Consider the following 8995-nt stretch of genomic DNA (forward strand, 5'->3'; position numbering starts at 1 on the left):
ACCAGGAAGCAGGGTGAACACAGATCAGAGGAGAAGGCCAGTGATGATGGCTGCTCCTCTGCAGGGATGACATGGGGGCAGGGCCGCTGCCACAGCTTGACACAGCAGACTGACATCACACAGCCATTTACTAGCTGTGTGGGTTTTGGCTTGCTTGTTTACCTCTCTGAGCCTCAGTTTCCCCTTCTGTGAAGCAGAGCCAACTTGACAGTGTGCAGGGAGGGTGAACTGAGCCAGTGCTGGTAAAGTACATTGCATTGGGATGCAGAATAACAGTGGTACAAACACACACAGCATGTGTAGACATTAAACACACAGCACACCCATTCAGTGTGAAGCACACACCAGGAGCTATACTTTGCAGGTGCCAACTCGTCAAATCTTTCCCAGAAGCCCATGAGGAAGGTTGTGCTATACCCGCAAGTTTAGGGGTGAGGAGACTGGGGCATAGGGAGGGGAAGTCACAGGCCCAGGGTCACATAGCATGGTGGAATTGGGACTGGCACCCCAGTCACATGCCTCTGAAACCCTCTGCTTTGCTGGCTAGTGAGATTCACTTTCTCTTCAATCCTGCGATGCCAGGACAGGAACAGCCTAGAATCTGGTCTCCCCTCTCCTCACGTGTCCCCAGTTTCACACCAAAGGAAACAGGCCTTCACACGTGCCTGTCTGGATACAAAACAGGCCAAGTGTGTGCCAGGAGATGAGAAGAAATGCCAGGGTGGATTGGCATGAACTTCACGCACCAAAGTAGACTTGAAGTCCCTGTTTCTAATGGAAATGGGCAAAAGGTTCAAACAGGACTAAGCCATCCAAACATCCCTGCCAAGAGCTGCTGAGGCCACAGCCTGACCGTCCCCAGCAGAGCCATCTCCTGGCTTCCCTCTAAGCCCTACACCCCACCCTGCAGCTGGAGAGAGGGTGCCAGGCTCCCTCCAGACCACACACTGGCTCTTCATCTTTCAGTTGTAGGACTTGAAAAGCATTGACAGATGCTCATAGGCAGACCCTGCGTTGGGAGCAGGTTAAACATGCCCACCTGGATTCTGCAGGAGACAAAGAGGCCGTCAGTGTAGAATACCTGGGCACATCTCAGATTTGCAGCTACCTGTAGGTTCATCTTAGCCCAGAAACCGCAGGAATCTGCCGTCATCCCGCCCAGGAGAGCTCATTTCCAGCCTCCAAATGCTTAACCACACATTGTTTTGTATCTCTGTCTCTGTGCCTGCCTCTCCCAGTGGGGCAGGGCCTGAGCTGGCTTGCCTTGCCCTGCCTCACGGTTTCACAAGGATGTGGACATGGTTGGGGACCAATCGGTGCTTGAACCAGGGACGCCGCTAGACTCTATCCAAAACCTCACTCATTATGCCTTCCAAGTTCCAGAATCATCCAGCTGCCTGGCCAGTTTCGACTGCGCCATCTTTTATTCCTCTTGAGTGCCAGCAATCAAGATTAAACTCTGTCATGTGCCCCTGGCTTTTCCCAACCCTGCAACCCGACTTCCCTTCTCACTGGGCCTTTCGCCCTTTTCCTCCTTCCTCTAAACTGTGCCTGCGCCTTTGGCATCCTGCCCAGGGCCCATTTACCTTCTTAGGCTGGTCCATCCTCCTCATTTCAGAGGCAACGTGTGCTGTGTTTGGCCTCTGGCTCACTGGGGACCAGAAAAACAAAATTTATCATCTGACTGCCCTATTTTTTCTTTCTTCTTTTTTTCTTCTTCTTTTTTTTTTTTTTTTTTTTAATTCTTTTTGCCTAAGAATGAAGCAGGCCCTTCTGTGCTGTCCTCAGAAACAGCTTCAGACATGGCAGGCCACTGGCAAAAATACATCCTCCTTCTCAGAGGGAAAGAATGTAACTGTTAACAACGAAAAAACCCTGGGATTTGTGGAGGCCTTGGGCTTATGAACCAGTTCACCTCCGTGCACTCGTGTGACACAGCAGTACATGGAGGCATCACATCCATTTTAAAGATAGAGAAACTGAGGCTCCAAGAAGTAGGGATTTCCCCAAGGGCACCATTCTTGGAATCAGGATAAGTTGCCAGCTTTGGAGCTGATGAAATTTTGTTGCATTTTGTATGCATTTATTGTGCTAATTTGTTAAATATAAACATTACACACATACAGCATGTTTTGTAACCCTGTCTTAGCATCTTGTTGCCTTTTTATTTTTTATTTTATTTATTTATTTATTTATTTTTGAGACAGTCTCACTGTCACCCAGGCTGGAGTGCAGTGGCACAATCTGGGCTCACCACAATCTCCGCCTCCCAGATTCAAGCAATTATCCTGCCTCAGCTTCCCAAGTAGCTGGGACTACAGGGATACACCACCACACCCAGCTAATTTTTGTATTTTTAGTAGAGACGGGGTTTCACCATGTTGGCCAGGCTGGTCTCGAACTCCTGACCTCAAGTGATCCACCCGCCTTGGCCTCCCAAAGTGCTGGGATTATAGACATGAGCCACCGCTCCCAGCCTCGTTGCCTTTTTAAATACAGGTGCTTCTGAGCATGGAAGTGGGTGGACCATTTTCTATCTCAGGGGCCTGAGACAACCTAGGCAGAAGCATTCTGTAAACTGCAAAGTGCCTTTTTAAACAATCACGGTTTGCATTATACAATTCAGTGTCAGAGCACAGGCTACAGATTCACAGAGCAAAATCAGGTGCTCTAAAACCTCTCCTTGCTCCCCTAAGCCTGAAAAAGAATCCAGCAGAGAACAGCCCAGTCTCCCGCTCCGGGAGGCGTCCCCCAGCCCAGCCCTCACCGTCTTGAAACACAAGGATATTGCCGTGAACTTCAGGGCCTCATAAAACCCTTTTGATAAATGATCGCTGGAGCTGACCTGCCCCTGGGGATGATGGGACACTCACTCCCATGAATCTGGAGTGGACTCAAAGACTCCCTTGCCGCCGGCTTCTCAACAGGCCCCCGATTTGCAGCACAAAATTCACAGCAGCCATTTATGTGTTTGTTCCCAAGCTTGCCAGCCATGGAGGTTTCTTGGTAGAGCACAGGGGGGAGGGGTGGGGGCACAAGCCAGGGGAGACAGAAGCCAGAGCAACCCAGAAGTGCCATGAGGGCACCCGGCGTGCAGTCAGTGCTTAATACTAACCAGTGTGCAACCGAGAAGTGCCATGAAGGCACCCGGCATGCAGTCGGTGCTCAGTACTAACCAGCATGCATCCTGCAATGACAATAGCTGATGTTTAACTAGAAGCCGGGTACCGTGTTCAGAGCTGATAGTCATATTTATCCCATTTGGCTCTCACAACAGCCTAAAAAGTAGGCACGATTACACACTTTTACAGACAAGGACACTGAGGCTTGGAACAGCGAATCCATGTCCCCAGTGTCACAGCTGGGAAGTGTTAAAGCTGGACTGAGACCCGGTCTGGCCAGAGCGCCTCGCTCTCATCCGCCCTGCTGTGTACTCAGCTCCTGGCCTGTTGGGCCGCTTTCCCAGATCCTTCCTGCTAGAGGTGTCCTTGTCCCTCAAGGGGTCCTGCCAGGGAGGCTAATGGTCAGGCCTCGCTGCAGGCCTTCGAGTCCTGCCCGTGGCTTCATCAGCGGCTGCCAACTTCAGGACAGGTTCCCCAGCTCTCTGGCACCGGAATACTCAGTGGGCTGCGGCAGGTCCCCCGAGCTGCCTAATGGGAGGGCGGTGAAGTCAACAGCAGCAGATTATTTCCAGCTGCTGCTCTGAGTCACGAAAGCATGTTCCAAACCTAGCCGCCAGCTCGCCTTCCCTGGCCTCTGATTTATGCGGCGGGTGGGTCGTTGCTGGACTCATGGTTGGGGACATGAGGTGGGACCGAGGTGTGTGTCTGACACTACACTAGGGTGTCATTTTTTAAAATCCTTTTAGTGGGCCTGGGGCAGTGGCTCACGCCTGTAATCCCAGCACTTTGGGAGGCCAAGGAGGGCAGATCACGAGGTCAGGAGATGGAGACCATCCTGGCTAACACAGTGAAACCCCCGCCTCTACTAAAAACTTCAAAAAATTAGCCGGACGTGGTGGCGGACGCCTGTAGTCCCAGCTACTTGGGAGGCTGAGGCAGGAGAATGGCTTGAACTCGGGAGGCGGAGCTTGCAGTGAGCTGAGATCGTGCCACTGCACTCCAGCCTGGGTGACAGAGCGAGACTCCGTCTCAAAAAAAAAAAAAAAACCTTTTAGTGAAGTATTGCCTCTGTACAGAAAAGTGTGCATCTTCATATGTGTACAGCAAGCTGAATTTTCACAAACTGAACATATCTGTGTAACTATCACCCAGAAAGAAGACATGGCTAGGCTCCCAGAAGGCCCCCATGTACCTGCTTCCAGACCTTCCCCCACCAGCAACGGTAATGACTTGAGCCGGGACTACAGGCATCTTGACTTCTAACACCAAGAATGTTTTATTTTTAGCAGCTTTATTGAGATGTAATTCAAATACCACACAATCCACCCATTTAAAGTGTACAATTCAATGGCTTGTAGTATATTTACAGAGTTTTCAACCATCACTACAATTCATTTTAGAATATTTTCGTCACCCCCGAAAGAAACCTCATACCCTTTAGTTCTCACCCTCAACACCTCCAGCCCCCACCCCGCCCAGTCCCTGGCAATCATTAGTCTACTTTCTGTCTCTGTGGATTTGCATGTTCTGGACAGTTCATATAAATGGGATCGTACAACAGGTGTTCTTTTTTTTTTCTTTTTTTTTTTTTTTGGAGATGGAGTCTCCCTCTGTCGCCCAGGCTGGAGTGCAGTGGCGCAATCTCACCTCACTGCAAGCTCCACCTCCCAGGTCCACGCCATTCTCCTGCCTCAGCCTCCCAAGTAGCTGGGACTACAGGTGCCTGCCACCATGCCCAGCTAATTTTTTGTATTTTTAGTAGAGACGGGGTTTCACTGTGTTAGCCAGGATGGTCTCGATCTCCTGACCTCGTGATCCACCCGCCTCGGCCTCCCAAAGTGCTGGGATGACAGGCGTGAGCCACCGCGCCCGGCCACAACACGTGGTCTTTCGTGACTGGCTTCTTTCAGCGAGCATAATGTTTTCAGACCTTCACATTGTAGCCCGTGTCTGCACGGGCTGTTTTTGTACCTTTGCTAAGTGGAAGTGTATCATATGTACCCTTCGGCTCTGGCTTTTTGCTCTGTGTTAGACCTGTGAAATTCTTCCCTGTTTTTGCCTGAAGCAATACTTTGTTCTTTTTGATTGCTGTATAGTAGTCTGTGGATGAACATTCCATCATTTGTTCATCCATTCCGCCATTGGTGAGCTTTTGGGGAGTTTGCATTTGAGACTTACATGATTAGTGTTTTTCTGAACATTCTATTTCATGTTTTTGGTTGAAAACACAAAATGCAGGCTGGGTGTGGTGGCCACATCTATAATCTCAGCACTTTGGGAGGTTGAGGTGGGAGGATGGCTTGAGCCCAGGAGTTCAAGATCAGCCTGGGCAATATAGTGAGACCCCATTTCTGCAGACAAATCTAAAAATTAACTGGTCAGGCCGGGCGTGGTGGCTCACACCTGTAATCCCAGCACTTTGGGAGGCTGAGGTGGATGGATCACGAGGTCAGGAGTTCAAGACCAGCCTGGCCAAGATGGTGAAACCCCGTCTCTGCTAAAAATACAAAAATTAACCCAGTGTGGTGGCGGGCGCCTTTAATCCCAGCTACTTGGGAGGCTGAGGCAGAGAACTGCTTGAACCCAGGAGGCAGAGGTTGCATTGAGCCGAGATTGCAGCCACTGCATTCCAGCCTGGGCAACAGAGCAAGATTCCATCACAAAAAAAAAAAAAAAAAGAAAGAAAGAAAGAAATAGCTGGTCCTGGTGGCGAATGCCTGTAATCCCAGGTACCGGGGAGACTGAGGCAGGAAGACTGCTTGATCCCAGGAGTTCGAGACTGCAGTGAGTTAGGATGATGCCACTGCGTTCCAGCCTGGGTGACAGAGTAAGAACCTGCCTCCAAAGAAACCCCTAAAAGCAAAAATACATAATGCATTTCTGTTGAGTTAATAATACCTAGGAGTCAAATTGCTAACCATGGGGTCAGTGTATGTTTGACTTTAATGCATACTAAGATGTTTTAAATCACATTCATAGGCCCATGGAATTCCCAAGTCTCCCTGGTTCCCAGACTCAGCCCTTCCTGACTCCTCCCCTCAGCTGCCCACCCACCAGCCTGACCCCCTGGGCAGCTTCTTGCAGGGCACCTCCTGCCTTCCAGAGCAGCTGCAGTAAAGGCCGTACAAGTTGCAGAGGATGGCCAAGATTTGGGTTGGGTTTTGTGAGCACACATGGTTTTTCTGCCCTGGCTCTGAAACTGTGTTCCTTTCACAGGCCAGAAATACTTAGGCATGGCTCACTCTAAAAGGGGAAATACATTTTTAAATTCCATTCTGCCTGGGTCTTAGAATGATTTAGAACATTCCAGCTGTCTGAAGGACAGTGCTCACCAGGAACAGTGGCTACAGTCCCCAAGATTGATCGCTTGTGATTTTGGGTCCTGACTCCACTGGTCCTGGGTTCAATGTGCATTTCTCCCAGGGAATTTCTGGGTTCAAATACTGTGTAGAGTCCAAGCGAACGAGCAGCAGGCCGACACAGTGGCAAGCGCATGCGTCTTCGAGTGAGACTTCATCAATACAGCAATCCTGAGCCCTTAGCTAGCTGAGCTAAATCTGCACACGTCATCCCATTTCAGCCTTTCAGTGCCTGATGAGGTGGGTGCACAAGCATTATTTGCACTTTACAGATGAGGAAACAGAGGCACAGAGAGGCTAAACTATTTGGCCAAGATCACATACCCTCTAACAGACAGAGCTGGGATTTCAACCCCAGGCTCTCTGGCTCCAGACACCACACTGAGTACTGCACTACTTTGCTCCAGATTTCAAAATCTAGATGGAAATTCAACCCTGGCATTCATTATCAGTGTGGCCCCTGGTAAGTGGCCGAACCTGCGAGCCACATTTCCTTACTCCACGTGGGTGTGGCGCAATAACCATGCCCACTATGCCTCCTTGTCAGGAGATCAAATGCCAAAGGGCCTCGAACACAGTAGGCGCTGTGCAAAGGTTCATCTCCCCACCACCAGCACCCCCCACCCAGCTCCCTGAAATGGCTCCTTTCTTCCGGAGGCGCCTGCCTTCGGAAGCCTGCATTTTTAGAGAGGATTGAGATGTTGGATGCGCTCTAGCCCATCCCCTGAATTTGAGAGTCCAAGGCCCAGGGCAGCCCCGAGTTGACCAAAGTCACACCAAGTCCAGCTAGAACTCACTTTCCTGACTCCCAGCCTAAAGCTCCTTTTACCCCTTTGGAAAAGGGTGATTTGTGGTTATGAGGCCAAGGGGCCCTGAGTCAGTCATTCAAGAACTTCTTCCTGACTCCATTTCTTCCTTGGAAGCCCGAGGTTTAGCTCAAGGGAGGTCGAGCTCTGGGCTTAAGAGAAAACCTGAGAAAGTCTGAATGTGGGGCTCCCAGGCTCGGTGCCCAGTGGGATGGGGTGGGGGCCGGCGAGGAGGCTGGGAGTCGGGCCCAGGTGTCCCATTGCGTCTGTGACTGGGCACCCTGATGTGCCTTCCAGAAAGACTATCTCTCCATGGGGCCCCCCTCGACCCTGCGTGGCCATTAATATTTATCAGAGCTGAAAGCTGAGCTGCTGGAGCAGTGGAAAACAGCCATGGACAGGTGCCGCGGTGGCTGGCACTCCAGCCCAGGGTGTGGGCCGCTGGGGGGAGCTTAGCAGAGGGAAAGGAGATGGGCAGGGTGGTGTGGGCTGAGCCAGGGCCTCATCGGGGGGTGGAACCAGGACTGCCATCTAAAAGGGGGAAGCAGATGATCAAGAAAGTGGGGGTCTCCTTAGGAGAAGGGTTCCCCTCCTGCCATGGGAGTCTGAGGCCAGAGGGTAGGGACAGTCGGAGGTCCCTGGCCTGGGTGGAAGCGGGAGCTGGGGGAGGGGCTTGGCAGGGCAGCCCCAACCTCCAACGTGCTTCCCCTCTGGGGGCCCCCATCCGTCTGTTCTCCACCCAGCAGCCAGCACGGCCTTTTCAAAAGCGCAAGTCTGGTTGTGGTCTCCCTCTTGCTTAAAATCCTTCTCAGGGTTCAGAGCTCTCAGATTAAAGGTCAGAATCCCTGTTTGCTGGCCCTGCCCAGGCCTCCAGGAGACCCTGAGGCTTCTTGGGACCCTGCAGCCTCCTGGTGCCTTGGCATTCCCAAGAGGCACCAGGCATATTGCACCACAGGGTCCTTGTAGGTGCTGCTTCCATTGCCTGGAACTTGCACCCCTTCCCTCTGTGCCTGATGAATTCCTGCCTATCCCAGGAATATCCCATTCCTCACCCTTCTGCTCTGCAGGCTGACCCTGCAAACTACATTTCCCAGGCTTCCTTGCCTCTGACTTCCCATTAGGGACAGTCCTTGAGAGGCACTTGCGGGAGACCGGGAGACCGGAGGGCCAGGGGAGGGAGAAGCCCTCCTCTCACTCCCTCTCTCTTTCTCTCTCTCTCTCTCTGCTTGGGCAGTGTCTCTGCAAGTGGCCAGATCTCTGTGATTCCGGCAGCAGCTCTAGTAACTCCATCCTCCTCCCAGTCCTCCCCAGGGGTGACAGCAGCTTCCTGCTATTCTTCATCATGAGTCAGCCTCACTTCCCTGCTTGCTCTTGCAGCTTCTTCACTGCTTTTGCAGCCCATTCTCTTTGTTGGATTCCTCTCTTGACTCACCTGGCTAAGGTGCCCTTTTCCTTGACCAGCATTGGCCTCTGTGTGACCATCCAGATCTCGCAGGAGCACTCCCTGGCCCCAGGGCCTGGCTCGGAAACTTCTGTGACATTCTGGGTGATATCTTTTCTTTCTGGGCACTGTGTGGGCACGGCTTGTAATTGCTGTTTGTAATTATGGCTTCATGAGCGTGGCTACTTGGCTAACATCTGTCTCCCCTCAGATTTGTAAGTTTCATGAGGGCAAGGCCCAGGCATCTGTTTTTGCTCAACTGTATAT

Source organism: Rhinopithecus roxellana, chromosome 20 (genome assembly GCF_007565055.1).
Source record: "Rhinopithecus roxellana isolate Shanxi Qingling chromosome 20, ASM756505v1, whole genome shotgun sequence".
NCBI lineage: Eukaryota > Metazoa > Chordata > Mammalia > Primates > Cercopithecidae > Rhinopithecus > Rhinopithecus roxellana.